We start from the raw sequence: 24,188 nt of genomic DNA, 5'->3' as shown, positions 1-24,188 counted from the left end.
TGCTAACCAAAACACACATTAAGATATTAAATATTATACATGAGAAATTAGCCTCATTCTATATACGAATCTTTAAAGAATGATCATTTCTTTCTTCTAATTCCTTACTTTATATTCTAAGCTATGGAATACATTTCAATTTGACCACTAATATGTTATTTTTATGTAAGAAGTTAGGATATTGTAAACAAAAGCATGCCTGTAATCGGTTACAAGGATATAGCTGATATTTATGGTTTAATTCCTCTGCCATTCTTTGACATCAGTCGATGCTGTGCAAAAGTTTTCAACTAGTAGGGAAACTCATTCTTCTTCTTACTCTTTTGATGTGTTCATGCTCAGCATTAAACCCAAAGCCTTTCACATGATGAGGAAATTTTTCTACCATTAAGCTATACTCCCAACTCTTGAGTTTTGGATTGGCCCAAAAGCCATGCCTCTGCCTCCCATAGACCCCCATGTCTAGCTTTCAAGTCCTATTAAATAAGAAGTCTTCATCTCAGCAACCCTCACAGCATCATAGGCATCAGACACGGGAGATACTATGCCTAGGAGTTTATGATTGTGCAATCACAACAACCTGCACTCCACTGGGCAACAGCAGCCCCCGTGTCTTTGTGACTCAGTGTACATGTTCCTAGCCGAGATGATTACCTCCTTTGTTTGTGTGTGTGTTCTACAGTATGGAGGACTTAGACTGGAAAGGGGTTAGTGTTAACATTCTTCACAGCCTACTGAAGCATTCCTCCTTTGGTACCAAACTGTTTAAACCAACAAAACAGAAAGGTCAAGGGATTCAAAGTGGGCAATTAAATCCAAATATGAGGAGCACTAGCTCTATTTTATGATGCTTGGTTTCCAGGTCTCTATTTTTTTAAATCACAAAGAAACATCACTACATTTAAAAAATTATTTCAGAGAAACCGAGGTTATCTTGCAAGTGTTCAGGTCCTACCATATGGTGAACTACTTCTGTGAGATGGAATTCATAATCATACAAGGGATTCTTCGATAGTTGGCCCCTATTATTTTCACTCAAAATAAAAGTCTTTAGTCAGAAGTAATATTGTGCTTGACATCACAACAGTGCAGAAGTCATTCAACAAGGCCATAAAAATGGTCCCAGAAGGACAAAGCATAAAGACAGTAAATATACACCCCAAAAGTGTGCCTTTCTGTTATGGAAAAATGCCTCAGAATCCACTTCCAAAGCTCTATTAGCCTTTCCAGGAGATAGGATAGCAAGAGTCACAGTTTCGTTGCTTACTGACTTTTAACAAATGAGGTTTCACTTGTAGTCCAATTGGGATCAGCTTTAGCATGGGAAACTTGATATTGGTAAGGCCAGAATGACCTCAGTAACTGTTAGGACATCTTTATTCATAAGTCTGTTAAACAACAACTGGATTGGGTTGAGATCCACAGAAAGAATCTCTCCTAAACTATTTCTGTGTAAGCACTCTTCTGTAGAGCGGCCCTCCGAACGAGTCCTCACTCGGGGCGTGACACTGCCATTCTCTGTGCTCACTTCAAGAGACCAAGCCATCCTTCTCCCCAGGTTAAAACTGGTATTCATCCTGCTGACCTATTTTGTGTATCTAACCTAGTCATCTGCATTGCCCCTGAATGATTATAAATTAGGATATCCTCTTATAAAGAGACTTTTTCAGTCCCTCCAATACATCACTCAGACTCATTTGTAGTAAAACAGTCCTCTGCCATCTGCTTTATTTGGAAAATAAAGCAAAATACCCCACCACACTCTGAGTCATCTCTTTACATGTGTCCTCTCATTGTAGAGGTTACGATGCATACCACAGGAGTAGGGATATAGGAGTCCGCTGCTTCTTCATAATTCCCTTGTGTTTCTGGAATCTGACAAATCTGCATTCTCATTGGCCAGTTTAATTTGCTGATGGTGAACTGCTCAACATAGCTGACTATCTGCTAGAAAACAGCCATGCATTCAGAGCTCCGGTTACAGTCACCTGCTTGTGTTTTACTCGGGACCAGTAATAAACTGAAGGTGACATGTACCTGCAGTAACATCTGGTGGCCACTATTGCTCTCTTAGCTTGACTTCACCCTGCTCTATTCGACTCGCCAATCTGACAAAGATATCAAACCCCACTGGCTCTATCGATTCACAAGAACCAAATTAAGGGCTGCTGTTGTATAGCTAGAGTGATTTTCTTTGAGTTTCATTTTCCTAAAGAAAAAAAGTTCTATAAGCACTTCACGATATAAGCACGCTAGACCCACATACTCACGTGCATCCTATTAAGAGAGACCTATTAGAAGGATTTCACTGGGAAGCAAAAGCTCATGAGCTGTTCACAGAGAAATTTTAGAGAGACGCTCTATTTCTGAGTTCAAGTAATACATTTTCCAGCCTCCAACACATTAGGTATTAGCAGATTATTTATTTCGCTATTACTGTTGCATTGTCTTAGAAGCACCCTAGAAGCATGATCGAGGTAAATATTGTAACACAAGGGATAATAAGACAATTGTAATCCCTTTCAGATGAATTACAACAACAAATGTCAGGCATTAGCAAAATTTTTTGTTAAAGCACAGATTCTTTTTTTTTTTCTTTTTTCTTTTTTCTTTTTTTTTTTTTTTTTTTTTTTTCAGAGCTGGGGACCGAACCCAGGGCCTTGCGCTTGCTAGGCAAGCGCTCTACCACTGAGCTAAATCCCCAACCCCCAGCACAGATTCTTTTAACCTTAATTTTGTTGCTGTTATTATTTTCAGCTCAACACAAACCTAACAATGATTTTAGAAGAGAAAATGTCACTTGAGAAAATCATACTGTCAGACTGGCCTTCAGGTAAGACTCTGGGTCGTTTTCTTGATTGAAGATTAATGTGGGAGAGCCCAATCCTTTGAGGGCAGTACCACCCCTGGATCCTGGGATCTGTAAGAAATGGTGGTGGTGATGCATACCTTTAATCCCAGCCTTCAGGAGGCAGAGGCAGGTGGATCTCTGCAAGATTGAGGCCAACCTGGTCTACAGAGTGAGTTCCAGGATACTCAAGGCTACACAGTGAAACTCTGTCTGGAAGGAAGGAAGAAAGGTAGCTGAATGTGAGCTTAAAGACAAGTCAGTGAGCAGCATTCCTTCTGACCTTTGCTTTATTTCCAGCCTCCAGGTCTCTGCTCTGCTTGGGTTCCTGTGTTCACTTCCCTCAAAGATGTACTATGATAAGGACATGGTCACCAACTAAACCCTTTCTTGCCCAAGTCCTTTTGCTCAACGTTTTATCACGTCAATAGAAAGCAAAATAAGATACCAAATCTATATCAATTGCCATGCAGCAAATCAACTTTAACGTACAAAAGGGATTTGGCCCATTACAGAGATGTGCATGAAACAGCAGCTCATCCAGAGTCATGAAGCACATATAACTACTACCATTTAATGAGCCCTACCTATCTGCCTCTGAACAGACAGAGCAGATGATTTAAATGAGACTCTCCTAGGAATCATCGCTGTTACACCTGCTAGGTTCTTGCTGGCAGCTGTAATTCCCAAAAGTGTCCAGTCACTGTGGTATAATGTTTGACTTCCTATTTTGTTGGCAGGGTTGTGCTCCACGGGCTTCCAAAGCCCCCCCCCCCCCTTTGCTTCTTCTTAGTCGTAACTGCATGTGTCAGTTCAAGATCTGAAAATCTCTTATTTTCTGAATATATTACCTATACGAATATATGAATCGAATTATCTACAGCCCAACTGTGCTGTCTAGATATATGTCAACTTGACACAAAAATAGTCATCTGACAGGAGAAAATCTCTGTTGAAAAATGCCTCCATAAGATGGGTTAAGACTGGACAGCAGTGGTTCTCAACCTCCCTAAGGCTGCGGCCCTTCAGCACAGTTCCTCATGTTGTACTGAGCCCTACCTATAAAGCTGTTTTTGTTGTTACTTCATAACTGTAATTTTGCTGCTGTTATGAATGTAGATATTTCCAGAGATAGAGGTTTGCCAAAGGGCTTGCAGCCTACAGGTTGAAAACTACAGCTGTAAAGCATTTTCTTAATTACTGATTGGTGGGAGGTGGTGTGGGGTGAAGCCCGTTGTGAGTAGTTACAACCCTTGCCTGGTAGTCTTGGGTTCTATAAGAAAGAAGGCTGAGAAATCCATGAGGAGCAAGCGAGAAAGCAGCAACCTTCCATGGTCTCTGCATCCACTCCTGCCTTGGAATTCCTGCCCTGTTTGAGTGCCTTTCCTGACTTCCTTTGATAATGGCAGTGAAGTAGACATATAAGCCAAATGAACCCTGTTCTCACCAAGTTCATGGCATTTCATCACAACCATAGAAAACCTGAGACAGCAACTGGGGGCGGGGATTGTAACAGAGGTCTGCAGACACATTGAATTGAACTCGAAATAGTCATGAAACAAAATGTACTAAACCCTCTGGCATCCACCTGACCAGTGAATCAGAATGGCTTTGAGCTCCCAAGGACTAATCACAGGTTCAATTTATATCCAGTAACTCTCACCCGGATATTTCATTTTGCTTCTCAGTAAGCAATATCCATTAATCTTTTTATGGACAGCTAGAAGAAAGATTTAAGCAAGTGTGAGGCAACACTCATAAGCCTTGCACCGTTTTAAACCAGACAGGGTGCCAGGACTGAGAAGGGGGAAGTGAGCGTGGGCTCCCACTCCTAACCAAGAAGCTATTTATAATTGATGCACACAAGCAAAGGGAAAGTAAGTTTTCTTCAGTCCAGTGTTGTTGGGTGTTTTCAACATACTCCAGAGAAGGCTCTGTACAACACAACACAAAATAAGCTGAATGGTGCATGCGTGTGTGTGTGTGTGTGTGTGTGTGTGTTTCAGTTCATATTGGTGGTTTTATGTAATTGGTCTTGTTCTTGTTTGTTTTGAATTTTGGGTTTTTTCGTGGGTTTTATTTCTTTTTTAGTTTTGTTTTCTGAAAGAAAAAGAAAGAATTGATATAAAGTTGGGTAGGTAGGAAGGTGGGGTAGGGAAGGATTGTGAGAAGCTGGGGAAAGGAACATGATAAAAATACACAGTATGAAATTTTTTATGATTTACCTGTTTATTTTATGTATGTGAGAACACTGTAGCTGTCATAAGACACACCAGGAGAGGGCATTGGATCCCATTACAGATGGCTGTGAGTCACTATGTGGTTGCTGGGAATTGAAATTAGGACCTCTGGAAAAGCAGTCAGTGCTCTTAACCTCTGAGCCATTTCTCCAGTCCTGGTATGAAAACTTTAATTAAAAAAGAAAAATTATAAGGATTGGGGATTTAGCTCAGTGGTAGAACACTTGCCTAGCAAGCGCAAGGCCCTGGGTTCTGTCCCCAGCTCCGAAAAAAAGAAAAAGAGAGAGAGAGAGAGAGAGAGAGAGAGAAATTAGAATCCATTCCCCAATTTTTTCATGAAATATACACATTTCACATAATCGCTGTTACAAAAATAGAATAAACAAGCACACGATACTTACACCAGTCATATTTTGCAAGAGCGTCCATCTTTGGCAAACATGATGAGGCACAGCTTTAATTCCAGTACCTAAAGGCAGAGGCAGGTGAATCTCTGAGTTTGAGGCTAGCCTGGTCTACAGAGCAAATTCCAGGAGAGCCAGGGCTACACAGAGAAACCCTTTGGGGGCAGAGGGGTTGTCCATCTTGTTCAGGGAAGTCTGGCTCTGTGAGAGGACTCAAGGTTGAGTGTCAAGCTACCCTCGAGCAAACCTGGGATGCACACGGTTCCAACAGAGGTTAAAGGGATTCAGGAACCCTGGTAATTAGTTTTACTCTCAAGACCTCATGACACCAAGTTGCTATCAAAGATAAAAGTGGACCTGGCTACTTCATAGCATGTAATTAAGTCCATTCACATTGTCTCTGGCACATGTGTGATGCTGGCAACTTTGCCCTACAGTGTCTCAAGCAGGTAGTCTGCTCCAGTGATAGCATTAGAATGCACCTCAGCGGCTAGTATCGTGCTATTCAGAGATTCCTGTCCTGGATGCAGTATTCTGTGTCTAAAGACTGAATGAAAACAGGGTTGCTTGATCTTCAGATAACTGAACAGTTACATATAAAATAAAATATTCTGACATTCTTATCTCTCTTTAACTTTTTTATTCTTTCATTCCATATCAAAGACTTTCTAAGATCTCTATATTTTTAGCACAGATTAGGACTAAATTCATTTCCTATCAGGAAACCATTTGCAATGTAAAATTCTTTATCCTATAAAACTACCATCTAGTTTAAGGATTAAACACAAAACTCTGCAGATACATATCAACAAAGTTAGATCTATGAACTTGTGTTCAGAAAATCGCTGTAAAATATCTTCAATGAAAATAAAAGTAAAATGTATATTCTACCCAAAAAATCAACATATATTAAGAGAAAATATTTATTCTGAGAGTGGGGGTGCAGATCAAAAGAGAGCAGCAGAATACGGGGCACAGAGGACCACTCACCCCAATTACAGTAGGTCAGAATGCTTTAAAAGATTTCTGCAAAAGTATAATGTGAAAATGCCTTTGGATAGTTGATAATCATCTGGGGTTTCTATTAGCAATAAGTACATAGAAAATTACATAAAAATGATTAAATAAGATCTTTGCTCAGTCCAAAGAAAATAAGAATTCACTATTTGAAAGAAAAGGAACTATAGAATATTTTGAGCGTCACCTCTGTGGTTTATGTTTACATAGTCGAAGTAATATAAATCCTAAATACTGATCTAATGAAGACTACCTTGTAGCTATGAGAATGGAGCAGAAGAAGAGAGAGTGTGGGTAACAAGACAAGCTTTATTCATATCAACTTAAAGCCATTATATTGACCAATTGTAAAAGAAAGGGTTTTTTTAAGGTTTTTTTTTTTTGAGCTTTTTAATACTTTGAAAGCTCAAAGTGGTCACTCACCGCAGGAGGGTTAGCAAGAATGATTTAAAAAAATGTGAGCCACAAGCAAAGCTCAAATGTATAAAATGTGGATACCTCAACCACGAACAGGAAGAACCTCGATATGAATCAGTTTCCTTTTGCTTAAGGGAAAAATGATCATAAACAGACAGAATGTGGCTATCTAAAATATGGGTGCTGGGCAAATTTTATTTCTTCTAATCTGACAAGAACTGTGAAATCTGCATAATTTCCATGTGACACAGGAGACAGTGGGCATTCAGCAAGCTTTAGTAATTGCCCAGTGGCCCTCATCCAGTTTAGATCCACAAACTGAACACTCTGGTTCCCAAATACTTGTTCCTCCTATTTCACGTGTACTACCCACAGTCAAATGTCTATGACTGTTAAAGAAGTGCTAGGGATGGCATGCAATACATGGCCTTGAAATGTTTGCCCAAAGGAAAAATAAAAGCTGGCAGTATATGCAGCAAAAGGAAGAAGGCAAGTGTCCAGAGTGATGCTGAAGTGAGTGGGGGTGTTTGCTGAACGACTGTGCAGGAGACAGGAAAGCCTGATGGTGTTTGCCTTTGATGTAGTACTGGACTATGGATTTTCTCATTGATATCAGGATGTAGAAGGGAATAAAGAATATTAGGCTACTATGATACTTCTCTTATAAATTATTTTCACAAACAAGAAACATACATCTATCTGGAAAATGCCTGTGCCCTAAAAACAAATGTCTGAATCACGCGCGCGCGCGCACACACACACACACACACACACACACACACACACACACACTGCGGAGGCATTGCTTTCTTTCTTTCTTTTTTTTTTATTTATTTATTTTTGCTGTCATAACCCAGAACAGTTTGCTTCATGGGCACAGCCAAGGACACAAACCTCTGATGGCAAAGATTGCTCAGCTCCATGCATTAAACATAACTTTGATGGGACAGAAGGAAAAAGTAGACACACAAATAAAAATGAACACCCTTATCATACCCTCCAGAAGTTCCAACAGCAATGTGCGCAACTGAATTTTTAACAAAACATCCTTATAAAATTCATTTGTGGGTTTGTGAAAAAATAAAATTTGAGTTCTTTACAATAAATACTCATAGTTTAAGAATTATTTAAAATAAGACTCCTATCAAGTTTTATTGGCCTTTTTTAGGCCTCTGTGACATCATCATATTTAGAAGAAAAATGCTCTGTGACTACGAACTTAATGTATATTGTCTGAAATAATACTACTTGTGGGTACACTTTATAAAAGCCATATTTCTTTTTCATATTTCAAACAATTGTAATTTAAAAAGTATAATGATGCACTTTTATGAAAATGTCATAATTAGCTGGAGAGATGGCTCAGTGGTTAAGAGCACTGACTGCTCTTCCAATAGTCCTGAGTTCAAATCCCAGCAAACACGTGATGGCTCAAAACCATCTGTAATGAGATCTGATGCCCTCTTCTGGTGTGTCTGAAGACAGCTACAGTGTATTCATATAAATAAAATAAATAAATCTTTAAAAAATGAAAAAAAAGAAAATGTCATAATTAAACTCATTAGTAAAAATCATATTTCAATTTCTTTAGCTACCTATAATGTAAAAAGTATAATGATTCATTTGTACAAAAATATCATAATGAAACTCATTAATTTGCATGGTAAGTTAAAACTTAATAAAAGAAAAATACTAGAAGTGTATTGTTGTTGACAGAGCACTATCAAAGCAAATTGCACTAATAAGAAAAAAGTAAATGGGCCATTAATTATTATAAGTGTGGTTATAATAAATCCCTAATGTCTTGGATAGTTAGGGTAATAATATACTGAAAGAGCACATGTTTTTCTTTTCAAAGTTGCTAGTTTGAAGTTCTTGCAATAGCTTGCATGCCAAATCAGAATATATTATTCAACAATGCTGCCTGCGGCCAAATTTTAGAGAGAGTGGCTATGATTCCATGCATTTGAACAGTTGAGATGTCCAAGTGTTTACATGTGACGTGATCTGAGTAAGCTGTCGCCTAGAAGCTCAGATTGGATGGAAATCATCTATGCTAGCTAAAAATAAATCATAATTCTATAGCAATGTATATGAAATCATAACTCAGCCTACATAACTATCCAGGAAAGGTAGATTTGTACATTTTTTTCTAATAAGAGCAGCTTAAGTGTGAATTTGCATTTCCCTGACAGTCCCACAACTGCTCAAATGTGCTCTAAAGAATTGACCACAACGCCAGAGTCACCCAAGAAGCAAAGGTTAAAATAGCCTAGGAAAATGTTTGCAGCCTTGTAGCAGAACTGGGCCAGGAGCTCTTCCTTCTAACCATTCCAGGTACCTTACACAAACTAGAAGATAGTGGGCAGGGTCACCTTCCAGTCTTGCAAAGCAGTCTCTGACTCACAAAGAGGTTCAAGGCTAAGTTCTAATTTTCCACACCCATACGTGCACAACTCATTGGCTTCTCCTGGCGTTATGTTAATGAGGCTCTTGGAGAAGACAAACAGATATGACAGGAGCTCCCTGAGAGATGGGAGTTTGTATGAGAAGACAAGCCAAAGTAGGTCAAAACAACAACAAAAACTTCTGAGCTGTCAGATGGATTTCTACTGTTCTTAATCTCCTCGGGTTTCTAAGAAAGTCACTATGTGATTAATGTAGTTCATGGTTCTTTTAAAGAATATGCCACATTTGGTCAATGAGTCAGAACTCATTGAGGTACATTGACTACATAAAACTATCTGGATCTAAGCCACCTTCCAAGTCACCAAATCCTCAGGTACTCTGTGGTAACTAATAAAAAAAGAATGGCCTAGAATACTGAGGGTCGTGATTCCAAAATACTGTGACATAAACCCCAAGTCACTTTAAAAGTGAACCCAGTTTTCAAGTGGTCTGAATTAAATCATAAATTTATTACACCTAGTGTCATCTAGCCAAAGTTATTTGATCTCCCTGAGGCTCTACCTAAGAGGTGTATTAGTATGTCTATCTGGTGGTGTAGATTAAATTATATAATACACTGGAGCACATAGCCCCAAGATGAGATGGTATCATTGCTTTAAAAAGTCCTGAGATTGTACATGACTATTAGTCATCTGAATAACCATTTGCATACCATTAAAAATCTTAGGAGTACACAAAACTAAACACGTATTTACTGTATGATCTAGCAGTGAGCTCCTTAATTTTTTTTCAAATGGGGTGAAAATGTACATTCACACAAAGACCTAACTTTAGATTAGATAATACTCATATTAGTGAGGTAGATACTCGTAGCAGCTACCTTCATGATTGAAAAAATGAGAAGTCTATAAAATATATGGATAACTGAACTGGTCACCAACAGAATATTACTCAGAAGTAAAAGAAAAAAAAAAAAAGATGAGCTAAGTAACCATGAAAGGATGTGGAAAAAAGTTAAATTATTGCTTCTGCAAAGGACTTTGTGTGAAAATCTACAGCATGACTTCAATGATATGTTCTGGAAGAAAAAGAACATTAGGAATTAAATAAATGTAAATTGAAAAGAAACAGAGCAGCTCTCTGCTCCCAGACCCCGTGGGAAAGAGAACTCACCACCTGGTCAGGTGGGCACTCCTGAGGGTGCAGAGCAGAAGAGACCACCAACACTGCCCACCCCTGCCCACATCCCTGGCCCAAGAGGAAACTGTATAAGGCCTCTGGGCTCCCGTAGTGGAGGGCCCAGGAGCGGCAGGACCCCTGCCTGAGACCCCGCCGGAACCTGAAGGAAACAGACCGGATAAACAGATCTCTGCACCCAAATCCCGTGGGAGGGAGACCTAAACCTTCAGAGAGGCAGACAAGCCTGGGAAACCAGAAGAGACTGCTCTCTGCACACACATCCCAGACGCCAGAGGAAAACACCAAAGGCCATCTGGAACCCTGGTGCACTGAAGCTCCCAGAAGGGACAGCACAGGCCTTCCTGGTTGCTGCCGCCGCAGAGAGCCCGTGGGAAGCACCCCGCGAGCAAACTTGAGCCTCGGGACCACAGGTAAGACCAACTTGTATGCCACAAGTGACCTGCCTGGTGAACTCAAGACACAGGCCCACAGGAACAGCTGAAGACCTGTACAGAGGAAAAACTACACGCACGAAAGCAGAACACTCTGTCCCCATAACTGACTGAAAGAAAACAGGAAAACAGGTCTACAGCACACCTGACACACAGGCTTATAGGACAGTCTAGCCACTGTCAGAAATAGCAGAACAAAGTAACACTAGAGATAATCTGATGGCGAGAGGCAAGCGCAGGAACTCAGCAACAGAAAACAAGACTACATGGCATCATCGGAGCCCAATTCTCCCACCAAAACAAACATGGAATGTCCAAACACACCAGAAAAGCAAGATCTAGTTTCAAAATCATATTTGATCATGATGCTGGAGGACTTCAAGAAAGACGTGTAGAACTCCCTTAGAGAAACACAGGAAAACATTAATAAACAAGTAGAAGCCTACAGAAACGAATCGCAAAAATGCCTGAAAGAATTCCAGGAAAACATAAATAAACAAGTAGAAGCCCATAGAGAGGGGACACAAAAATCCCTGAAAGAATATCAGGAAATCATAAATAAACAAGTAGTAGCCCATAGAGAGGAGTCACAAAAATCCCTGAAAGAATTCCAGGAAAACACAATCAAACAGTTGAAGGAATTAAAAATGGAAATAGAAGCAATCAAGAAAGAACACATGGAAACAACCCTGGATATAGTAAACCAAAAGAAGAGACAAGGAGCTGTAGATACAAGCTTCACCAACAGAATACAAGAGATGGAAGAGAGAATCTCAGGAGCAGAAGATTCCATAGAAATCATTGACTCAACTGTCAAAGATAATGTAAAGCGGAAAAAGCTACTGGTCCAAAACATACAGGAAATCCAGGACTCAATGAGAATATCAAACCTAAGGATAATAGGTATAGAAGAGAGTGAAGACTCCCAGCTCAAAGGACCAGTAAATACCTTCAACAAAATCATAGAAGAAAACTTCCCTAACCTAAAAAAAGAGATACCCATAGGCATACAAGAAGCCTACAGAACTCCAAATAGATTGGACCAGAAAAGAAACACCTCCCGTCACATAATAGTCAAAACACCAAACGCACAAAATAAAGAAAGAATATTAAAAGCAATAAGGGAAAAAGGTCAAGTAACATATAAAGGCTGACCTATCAGAATCACACCAGACTTCTCGCCAGAAACTATGAAGGCCAGAAGATCCTGGACTGATGTCCTACAGACCCTAAGAGAACACAAATGCCAGCCCAGGTTACTGTATCCTGCAAAACTCTCAATTAACATAGATGGAGAAACCAAGATATTCCATGACAAAACCAAATTTACACAATATCTTTCTACAAATCCAGCACTACAAAGGATAATAAATGGTAAAGCCCAACATAAGGAGGCAAGCTATACCCTAGAAGAAGCAAGAAACTAATCGTCTTGGCAACAAAACAAAGAGAATGAAAGCACACAAACATAACCTCATATCGAAATATGAATATAACGGGAAGCAATAATCACTATTCCTTAATATCTCTCAACATCAATGGCCTCAACTCCCCAATAAAAAGATATAGATTAACAAACTGGATACGCAACGAGGACCCTGCATTCTGCTGCCTACAGGAAACACACCTCAGAGACAAAGACAGACATTACCTCAGAGTGAAAGGCTGGAAAACAATTTTCCAAGCAAATGGTCAGAAGAAGCAAGCTGGAGTAGCCATTCTAATATCAAATAAAATCAATTTTCAACTAAAAGTCATCAAAAAAGATAAGGAAGGACACTTCATATTCATCAAAGGAAAAATCCACCAAGATGAACTCTCAATCCTAAATCTCTATGCCCCAAATACAAGGGCACCTACATATGTAAAAGAAACCTTACTAAAGCTCAAAACACACATTGCACCTCACACAATAATAGTGGGAGATTTCAACACCCCACTCTCATCAATGGACAGATCATGGAAACAGAAATTAAACAGAGATGTACACAGACTAAGAGAAGTCATGAGACAAATGGACTTAATGGATATTTATAGAACATTCTATCCTAAAGCAAAAGGATATATCTTCTTCTCAGCTCCTCATGGTACTTTCTCCAAAATTGACCATATAATTGGTCAAAAAACGGGCCTCAACAGGTACAGAAAGATAGAAATAATCCCATGCGTGCTATCGGACCACCACGGCCTAAAACTGGTCTTCAATAACAATCAAGGAAGAATGCCCACATATACTTGGAAATTGAACAATGCTCTACTCAATGATAACCTGGTCAAGGAAGAAATAAAGAAAGAAATTAAAAACTTTTTAGAATTTAATGAAAATGAAGATACAACATACCCAAACTTATGGGACACAATGAAAGCTGTGCTAAGAGGAAAACTCATAGCGCTGAGTGCCTGCAGAAAGAAACAGGAAAGAGCATATGTCAGCAGCTTGACAGCACACCTAAAAGCTCTAGAACAAAAAGAAGCAAATACACCCAGGAGGAGTAGAAGGCAGGAAATAATCAAACTCAGAGCTGAAATCAACCAAGTAGAAACAAAAAGGACCATAGAAAGAATCAACAGAACCAAAAGTTGGTTCTTGGAGAAAATCAACAAGATAGATAAACCTTTAGCCAGACTAACGAGAGGACACAGAGAGTGTGTACAAATTAACAAAATCAGGAATGAAAAGGGAGACATAACTACAGATTCAGAGGAAATTCAAAAAATCATCAGATCTTACTATAAAAGCCTATATTCAACAAAACTTGAAAATCTTCAGGAAATGGACAATTTCGTAGACAGATACCAGGTACCAAAGTTAAATCAGGAACAGATAAACCAGTTAAACAACCCCATAACTCCTAAGGAAATAGAAGCAGTCATTAAAGGTCTCCCAACCAAAAAGAGCCCAGGTCCAGACGGGTTTACTGCAGAATTCTATCAGACCTTCATAGAAGACCTCATACCAATATTATCCAAACTATTCCACAAAATTGAAATAGATGGAGCACTACCGAATTCCTTCTATGAAGGAATTACACTTATATCTAAACCACACAAAGACCCAACAAAGAAAGAGAACTTCAGACCAATTTCCCTTATGATTATCGACGCAAAAATACTCAACAAAATTCTGGCAAACCGAATCCAAGAGCACATCAAAACAATCATCCACCATGACCAAGTAGGCTTCATCCCAGGCATGCAGGGATGGTTTAATATACGGAAAACCATCAACGTGATCCATTATATAAAGAAACTGAAAGAACAAAACCACATGATCATTTCATTAGATGCTGAGAAAGCATTTGACAAAATTCAACACCCCTTCATGATAAAAGTCCTGGAAAGAATGGGAATTCAAGTCCCATACCTAAACATAGTAAAAGCCATATACAGCAAACCAGTTGCTAACATTAAACTAAATGGAGAGAAACTTGAACAATCCCACTAAAATCAGGGACTAGACAAGGCTGCCCACTCTCTCCCTACTTATTCAATATAGTTCTTGAAGTTCTAGCCACAGCAATCAGACAACAAAAGGAGGTCAAGGGGATACAAATCGGAAAAGAAGAAGTCAAAATATCACTATTTGCAGATGATATGATAGTATATTTAAGTGATCCCAAAAGTTCCACCAGAGAACTACTAAAGCTGATAGACAACTTCAGCAAAGTGGCTGGGTATAAAATTAACTCAAATAAATCAGTAGCCTTCCTCTATACAAAAGAGAAACAAGCCGAGAAAGAAATTAGGGAAACGACACCCTTCATAATAGACCCAAATAATATAAAGTACCTCGGTGTGACTTTAACAAAGCAAGTAAAAGATCTGTACAATAAGAACTTCAAGACACTGAAGAAGGAAATTGAAGAAGACCTCAGAGGATGGGAAGATCTCCCATGCTCATGGATTGGCAGGATTAATATAGTAAAAATGGCCATTTTACCAAAAGCAATCTACAGATTCAATGCAATCCCCATCAAAATACCAATCCAATTCTTCAAAGAGTTAGATAGAACAATTTGCAAATTCATCTGGAATAACAAAAAACCCAGGATAGCTAAAGCTATCCTCAACAATAAAAGGACTTCAGGGGGAATCATTATCCCTGAACTCAAGCAGTATTACAGAGCAATAGTGATAAAAACTGCATGGTATTGGTACAGAGACAGACAGATAGACCAATGGAATAGAATTGAAGACCCAGAAATGAACCCACACACCTATGGTCACTTGATTTTTGACAAAGGAGCCAAAACCATTAAATGGAAAAAAGATAGCATTTTCAGCAAATGGTGCTGGTTCAACTGGAGGTCAACATGTAGAAGAATGCAGATCGATCCATGCTTATCACCCTGTACAAAGCTTAAGTCCAAGTGGATCAAGGACCTCCACATCACCAGACACACTCAAACTAATAGAAGAAAAACTAGGGAAGCATCTGGAACACATGGGCACTGGAAAAAATTTCCTAAACAAAACACCAATGGCTTACACTCTAAGATCAAGAATCGACAAATGGGATCTCATAAAACTGCAAAGCTTCTGTAAGGCAAAGGACACTGTGGTTAGGACAAAACGGCAACCAACAGATTGGGAAAAGATCTTTACCAATCCTACAACAGATAGAGGCCTTATATCCAAAATATACAAAGAACTCAAGAAGTTAGACCGCAGGGAAACAAATAACCCTATTAAAAAATGGGGTTCAGAGCTAAACAAAGAATTCACAGCTGAGGAATGCCGAATGGCTGAGAAACACCTAAAGAAATGTTCAACATCTTTAGTCATAAGGGAAATACAAATCAAAACAACCCTGAGATTTCACCTCACACCAGTGAGAATGGCTAAGATCAAAAACTCAGGGGACAGCAGATGCTGGCAAGGATGTGGAGAAAGAGGAACACTCCTCCATTGTTGGTGGGATTGCATACTGGTACAACCATTCTGGAAATCAGTCTGGAGGATCCTCAGAAAATTGGACATTGAACTGCCTGAGGATCCAGCTATACCTCTCTTGGGCATATACCCAAAAGATGCCCCAACATATAAAAAAGACATGTGCTCCACTATGTTCATTGCAGCCTTATTTATAATAGCCAGAAGCTGGAAAGAACACAGATGCCCTTCAGCAGAGGAATGGATACAGAAAATGTGGTACATCTACACAATGGAATATTACTCAGCTATCAAAAACAACGACTTTATGAAATTCGTAGGCAAATGGTTGGAACTGGAAAATATCATCCTGAGTGAGCTAACCCAATCACAGAAAGACATACATGATATGCACTCATTGATAAGTGGCTATTAGCCCAAATGCTTGAATTACCCTAGATGCCTAGAACAAATGAAACTCAAGACGGATGATCAAAATGTGAATGCTTCACTCCTTCTTTAAAAGGGGAACAAGAATACCCTTGGCAGGGAAGAGAGAGGCAAAGATTAAAACAGAGACTGAAGGAACACCCATTTAGAGCCTGCCCCACATGTGGCCCATACATATACAGCCACCCAATTAGACAAGATGGATGAAGCAAAGAAGTGCAGACCGACAGGAGCCGGATGTAGATCTCTCCTGAGAGACACAGCCAGAATACAGCAAATACAGAGGCGAATGCCAGCAGCAAACCACTGAACTGAGAATAGGACCCCCGTTGAAGGAATCAGAGAAAGAACTGGAAGAGCTTGAAGGGGCTAGAGACTCCATATGTACAACAATGCCAAGCAACCAGAGCTTCCAGGGACTAAGCCACTACCTAAAGACTATACATGGACTGACCCTGGACTCTGACCTCATAGGTAGCAATGAATATCCTAGTAAGAGCACCAGTGGAAGGGGAAGCCCTGGGTCCTGCTAAGACTGAACCCCCAGTGAACTAGACTGGTGGGGGGAGGGCGGCAATGGGGGGAGGGTTGGGAGGGGAACACCCATAAGGACGGGGAGGGGGGAGGGGGATGTTTGCCCGGATACCGGGAAAGGGAATAACACTCGAAATGTATATAAGAAATACTCAAGTTAATAAAAAAAAAAAAGAAAGAAAGAAAGAAACAAAAGGGTGACCAGCGTACTTGTTGATCAGGAGAGAAAAGGGTGAATAAGCAGAGGACAGAGGTTGTGGTAGAACGGTGAAGATCCTCGGGAGAACACAATAACAGTCTCATCATGTTATTACGCATAGGTGCAAACCGTTGAATTTGTTCATCAAGAATGCACATTAACGTAAACTTTAAGTTCATTATGAGTCATGCATGATCACAGTAGTTAGAAATAGACCACTCTGAAGGACTGAGGGAGCTAAAGGGGTTTGCAACCCCATAAGAACAACAATATCAATAAACTAGACCCCCAGAGCTCCCAGGGACTAAACCATCAACCAAAGAGTACACATGGAGGGACCCTTGGCTCCAGCTGCATATGTAGCAGAAGACGGCATTGTCTGGCATCAATGGGAGGGGAAGACCTTGATCCTGTGAAGGCTAGATGCCCCACTGTAGGGGAATGCTAGGGCAGTGGGATGGGAATGGGTGGACAGAGGCAGGGGCTTTGTGGAGGGGAAACTGGGAAGGGGGTAACATTTGAAATGTAAATAAACAAAATAACCAATAAAAAATTAAAAACAAAATAAACCACCCTGATAAAAGATGACAACAGGGGTTATACATGAGTGATATTGCAGATCATCAATAACTCTCTGTACCTGAACTCAAGAAAAAGTCTCTATAAATAAAATGAAATAAAAGAAATAGCTGACTTTAAAGAATTGGGCTTTAAAAAATGAACTTTAACAGAATACCCATGCAAAGTAGTTAATTCTGCTTCCAGAAGTTGTGGATTTTATTTTTTTATTGGATATTTTTTTACATTTCAAATGTTATCCCCTTTCCCAGTTTCCTGTCCATAAATCCCCTATCTCGTCTCCCCTCCCCCTTCTATGAGGGTGTTCTTCACCCATCCACCCACCTCTTCCTGCCTCCCCGCCCTGACATTCCCCTACACTGGGGGATTCAGCCTTGGTAAGACCAAGGGCTTCTCTTCCCATTGGGGCCCACTCTGCTACATATGCAGTTGGAGCCATGGGTCTGTCCATGTATACTCTTTGGATGGTGGTTTAGTCCAAGCTTCCAGGCTTGGATTGGTTGGTATTGTTTTTCTTATGGGGTTGCAAACCTCTTCAGCTCCTTCAATCCTTTCTCTAACTCCTCCAATAGGGACCCTGTTCTCAGTTCAATGGTTGGCCAAGAGCATCTGCCTCTATACTTGTCATGCTCTGGCAGAGCCTCTCAGAAGACAGCTCTATCAGGCTCCTGTCAGCATGCACTTGAAGTTATGGATTTTAAAAACAAAACACCACTGCCAGCTTCAAGATTCTTCCCTATGAATTGCTAGCCAGATAGAGCTGACAGGTTTCCAAAACAAAACAAGTCATTGCCACTGGCCTCAGTGACCTCTTGGGATTTCTAATGTTGTGATGAGACACCATGACCAAAAAACAACTTAATGATGAAAGGGTTGATTTGACTTACAGTTCCATATCACTGATCATCTGCAAAGGAAGTCAGGACAAGAACTCAAGCAGGGCTGGAACCCAGAGGCAGGAACTGATGCAGAGGCCATGGAGGAGTGCCGCTTACTAGATTGCCACCCATGCTTTCTTATAGAACCCAGGACCACCAGCCAAAGGTGGCACCACCCAAAATGAACTGAGTCCTCCTACATCAATCACTAAGATAATGTTCTATAGGTTTGCCTATGACTGGGTCTTATGGAGAGATTTTTCTCTATTGAGAGGTCCTCTTCCCCAGTGACTCCAGTTTGTGTCAAGTTAACATAAACTAGTCATCACCGTTGCCAACTAGAACTAGATACAAAGACCCTATTATCAAAGACATAAAATGCAGGACAGAGAGAGAGAGAGAGAGAGAGAGAGAGAGAGAGAGAGAGAGAGAGAGAGAGACCTAACTGAAACTACACTGGAAGTTTTCCCTCCTGCTGAAAGTTGTTGTATAGGCTGTTGGGGAAAATAATTATCAAAAATCACAACTGATTTTAGATTCTGACTGTTGCAATATTGAACTACCTGGCAAGATCTGCCCAATGTTGCAATGTTAACACTAATATTCTGTGGTTAACTAACTTGCTTCCTGATTGGATTTTGAGGCTTGCTGCAAGCAGATACATGCCTGTCAGTCTAAAGTTAAGGAAGTCACAGGCCCTCACAAGAGAAATTCACTATTGATGTTTTCCTAAATAGACATATAGTTAAACTGCCTTCTCAATATTTGCTTTTATACTTGTAGAATAGTTCAAGTCTCAACCTTGATTACAGAACCTTTCTTTTAGTGATGACTGAGGGCAAAATGTGTTGATCTTGGGGTAGTCAGAGTGATGAAAAAAATTTCTAAGTGCTTTGTTCAAAATGGGACATTACAGGAGATATGGAGACATGATGAAAGACTGTGAGAACCAAAGTGTAAAAAGGAAAGAGTTGGGTAGGATCTACTGGGTGAAACGTAGTTGTTGAAGTAATAAAACACAGACTATGACTGCGTACGTGGGGATGGGGGGCGGGGAAGGAACAAAAGTTAGAAGGGGAGGGAGAAAGGGAGGGAAGAAAGAACAAAAGGAAGGAAAGAAGGAAGGGAGGGAAAGAGAGGGAGGAAGGGAAGGAGGGAGGGGGGAGGGAGGGAAAGAGGGATGGAGAGAAGGAAGGAGGGAGGGAAGGAGAGAGGGAGAAAAAGAGGAAGGCAGGGAGCCTATTAGGAAGAAGGGAGTTAGTGGGGATGAGAGGAGGATGAGACAGGGACAATATAATCATAGTATACTGTATACATGATATCATCAAAAATTAAAAACAAAAATACCATGGGCCACTAGTTAGCCCCCATGTCTTTTCACTATCTCAGGAAAAAAAAAATACTACAAATAATGACCTTGAAACCCTAGTGAATCCTTTTGCTAAGTGAAAACATTGTTCCAGTTGAGGATGAGTTTATTTGGAGTTCTATATGGAATTCTTGCTCAGAACTACTGAACTTACTGAAAAATAGGGGTACAGTGTAATAAGTTTAAGTGATTTACATATTTATAAACCAAAGTGTTTTTAAAAAGTGACAAAACACACATGGTTGTTCAACCCACTCATCATGTATGAAGTCACATCTTCCAATGTTGCTTATTGTGCTCTGTGGCAACACAAGCAAATAAGAGGCCTTTTATGTGAGTCTACAAGTCCAAGGGAGACGCTATTTAGCCATAGTAGCTGCATTGGATCTGCATGGACGTTAGTGTTACCCTGAATGAGTTTCCATCCCTTCCTACTATTATGCAACACTAAAGATGCACAAAGGGTCAGGAAATTGAACAGAGGTATGTAGCAGTGGGAGATGGGACCAGAAAGTCCCAGATGCTAAGAAAGCAAGAGCCTCCCAGGACCCCATGGGATGACATTAGCTGAAATACCCCCAAAAGGGAAGGAAGACCATATCCAGAGGTTAAGCATGGGCCCCCCAGAGATGGGGCCATCCACACACTTCCAAATTTTTAACACAGAGCTGTTCCTTTCTAAAGAAAATACAAGGACAAAGAGTGAAGCAGAGAGTGAAGGAAAGGCCACCCAGAGACTGTCCTACTTAGGGATCCATCCCACATGCAGTCACCAAACCCAGACACTATTGTGGATGCCAAGAAGTGCTTGCTGACAAGAACCTGATATAACCGTCTCCTGAGAGGCTCTGCCAGAGCCTGACCAATACAGATGCGGATGCTCGAAGCCAACCATCAGATTGATCACAGGGACTCCACTGGAAGAGTTAGGGGAAGCACTGAAGGAGCTTGAAAGGGCCTTACTTGGCATCAATGGGAAGGGAGGCCCTTGGTCCTGTGAAGGCTTGCTGCCCCAGTGTAGGGGAATGCTAGGGCAGTGAGGCAGGAGTGGGTAGGTGGATAGGAGAGCACTCTCATAGAAGCTGGGGGGAGGGGATATGGGATAGGAAGTTTTCCAGAGGGGAAACCAAGAAAGGGGATAAAATTTGAAATGTAAATAAATAAAATATCCAATTTTTAAAAAGAAATCATTCAATGTTTAAAAATCTCAAGAAGTGGGAAAGGAAAAATGAAGGCAGGGTCATCACTAAGGAGGAAAATGGGGCGGGGGGGATAAATAACACTAAGGGTATTTTTGAAAGCCATAGGGAAGCCTATTGGGTTAGAAGCTTGCTGTGGGGGGGGGGGAACATGTATATTTTAATGGATAGTGTTCCCCCAGGAACCATGCACTATTCAACTGAACCAAAAACAAAAGCTGGCACCAGACAAGGGTTAATCCCTTCAAGTTATTAATCAGGGGGTAAAAGAGCTGGATAGGATACTGCCCTTGATTGACCCAGCAATGCTTGCAGAAGGTCCCTACTATTGGGGACACCATACACTTGGGGCACCAGACTTGTAGGAGGGGTTGAGTTGGAACTTGCCTAGAAGCCTCCTCCTCTCTGAGGACTGGGTCTCACGGCATCAGAAGGTGCTATGTAAGCTGTCAGGGGAGAGAGCAATCAGTATTCCTACCTGGTTGAAAACCTGCAAACCCCAGCAGTGGCCAGCCTGGAAAAAAAAATCCCTTGTGGTACAATAGTAGCGCTTGTACGTTGGAGGTAACCAAGAGCTGACAATTGGATGTTTGACCCACTCAATGAGGTGATGTAATGCCAACTTGGATAACTAGCCAAGAATCCATGGTTAGAAGGGTTAGGGACCTTAGAAGAGAACCTATTCCCACCATTTTGCTAAAGTAAAGCAGTTTCTGTCTTCTAAATGTTTACACCTGTAAATAAGAGCAGCTCTCACTTCTCATGAAAAACAAAACCCAAATAAACCTTTTTGCAGCAGAGACAATTAACAGAGATCCACAACTAGTCAGGATGCCAAGAATAAGCCACCATGAGGTGACCAGACCTTCTCGGGATATCTGAAATGCAACCCTAACACCTAAGAGTTACAGCACATTGTAGAGGAAGGGGCAGAAAGATTGTAAGAACCGGAGGACTGGGGAAACATCTTGAATATAATATTTCTAGACATGACTTGGATACTTCCCCCATGAACTCTGGATCATAGGGATGTTTTGCAAGACCACACTAACTTTATGGGAGAAAACATTACAGGCCCCAACTTCTAGACAAAGAGCTACTGGTAACTGATATCTGCTGAAAAAGAGGGAAAAAATATGTTTTCTGTAAAAGTAATGTTTTTTTATTTGACATAATTGTCATCTCAGAGTCTTACTGCTGAATAAGCTCCCCCTTTCTAGCTCTTCCTGAACTCTGGCTGTCTGGTTCAACTCAGCTGGTCCGGCTCAAACTCCTCTCTAAGCTGACTGATTCAATCGGGATTCTCTCAGCTTCTGACCAAGTTGCTCTGCTCTGCTTGGCCTCAAACGAATTCTGACAATTTGTTGTAATCTCCTGGCTCCTTATTCTCTGGCTTCAGCTGCCTCTGCTGCACTAAACTAAATGGAACTGAACCCAACTTCATGGCCCTGCCTCCTGCACTGACTGACTGAATGGAACTCACTGCCCTGCCTCCTGCACTGACTGACTGAATGGAACTCAACTGACTGAGCAGAACTGACAGCCTGCACTCGCTCACCCTGCAATCTCCCCTTAGCCACCTCTCCTTACTGTCTCTTCTTGTGAGAATTGGGCATGTCCCATCTCTGACTTACTCTGCCAAAACTTTCTCTGACTCGTCACTGTGTCTGCACCTCAGTGAGATGTCAGTTTCAAACATGGCTGCTTCCTTCTGTAAACTATCCCTACTTACCTACATTCTTTGGGATTAGAGGTGTGTATTAAAGGCATGTCTGAATTCCACCCACGGTACCCATGTTGATGGATTAAAATTCCTCTTCAGTTTTTCTTCATCAATGAGCTTGTGCTTCACAATGTGCAGAACTAGGTTTTCCGATCCTAAGGAAAGAGGAAAGGGGGCTATAGAAATGACGTCAATTTACGACTGATGACAATGCTCCACTGTACTCATGTGAAATTCTATAAAAAGTAAAATTAAAAGCAAGCAAACAAAGCATATAAACTTCTGCTGACTTACTAATGTGTCTCCTGGGATAAGACCCAACTACCACATTTTACACTCCCAAGTGAGTCTGATGTGAAGACAAGTTTCCAAGCTCAGGCTTCCCAATCTTCAGAACGTGCCACATTTGTTTACTTGGAGGCCCTGGTAAACCCCGCTTCTGCACTGACCTGAGCTCCAGATCCAGGGTGGCTACAGTGAGGTGCAGGCTCAGCGTTCTGATCGGTCCTATGTGATTCCCAGGAACTGCACTTAGAGAACCACAGCTGTGGTTTCATAAATGATTTGTCCTCTGATGTGACATCTGTGTGTCCGTGACCACGCCCTACCTCAATTCATCGCCAAAAAAATCCATGCTGTCTTCATTTTCCACCTCAGTCTCAATCTCTATCAAAGTCTGCTGCATTAACATTCCCTACCATCATCAGATTCTATCACAATAATTGTCTCCATTACCACCAAAGTCTGTGCCACACAGTATTTATTTATAACTCTTGTTACGCCCAGTCTCTAAATTCTCCAAAGTAAAAAACACCCGTTCTGTTCTTGTTTTGTCTCCCTAAACTTTGAGCATAAAACCTATTATGTAGGGAGAGAACAAGTGTTTTACTAAATGAAATGCTCCTCGGGCTAAAAGGAAGCATGCATTTTACACCATGGCAGGGTCATTTCTGTGAAATAGACCAGCTCAAAACACCTCTGGCACCCTGTTGTCACTCCCTTGTCACCACTCACCGAGGCCTTCCTGTTTGTTAAAGAAATGTTCACAGTGTTTTGCTTTGTTCTAAAAGACATTTGGTTTTAGCCTTGTTCTTGCGAACTTTTTTATGCCTCTATACCTCTGTCTGACCACAGTCCTCTTCCACCCGCCTACACACACTAGCCCTGATAACCACAACCTCGAACTCCTATTGCATGGCAACTAAAAATATTTAATTTTCCACCTGAAGGCTTCTCGCTTTTCACACGGTGCAAAAATAGAAAACAGGAAAGTGAAAAGGTTTACCCTGTCCAGCATGGCAATCTGAGGGGGGCTGGAAAGCACCCTGAGAAGGTCTGAACAAACCTCAGAGGTGCTGCTGACATCACTGGCCCATAGCTCTATGGCTTTCTCAGTGTCGTGGAGGCCGGTGACACTGT

At 40.9% G+C, this 24,188-nt stretch overlaps 1 long non-coding RNA gene across 1 annotated transcript; it reads right to left on the bottom strand.

Annotated features, from left to right (window-relative positions):
* Positions 1 to 2,405: 2,405 nt before the first annotated feature.
* Positions 2,406 to 23,673, bottom strand: LOC148001119 (uncharacterized). Its single transcript, XR_015638507.1, has 5 exons — positions 23,219 to 23,673; positions 22,779 to 22,924; positions 5,490 to 5,557; positions 5,074 to 5,255; positions 2,406 to 2,920 (listed from the first exon to the last, which is right to left on the bottom strand). It is a non-coding gene; the product is annotated as an uncharacterized LOC148001119 (long non-coding RNA).
* Between the last annotated feature and the right edge of the window lie 515 nt (positions 23,674 to 24,188).

This window comes from Rattus norvegicus, chromosome 15 (assembly GCF_021556685.1).
Source record: "Rattus norvegicus strain SHRSP/BbbUtx chromosome 15, alternate assembly SHRSP_T2T, whole genome shotgun sequence".
Taxonomy (NCBI): Eukaryota; Metazoa; Chordata; class Mammalia; order Rodentia; family Muridae; genus Rattus; species Rattus norvegicus.
Note: the sequence above shows the minus strand (reverse complement) of the source record. Positions and strands in the feature narration are given on the sequence as shown.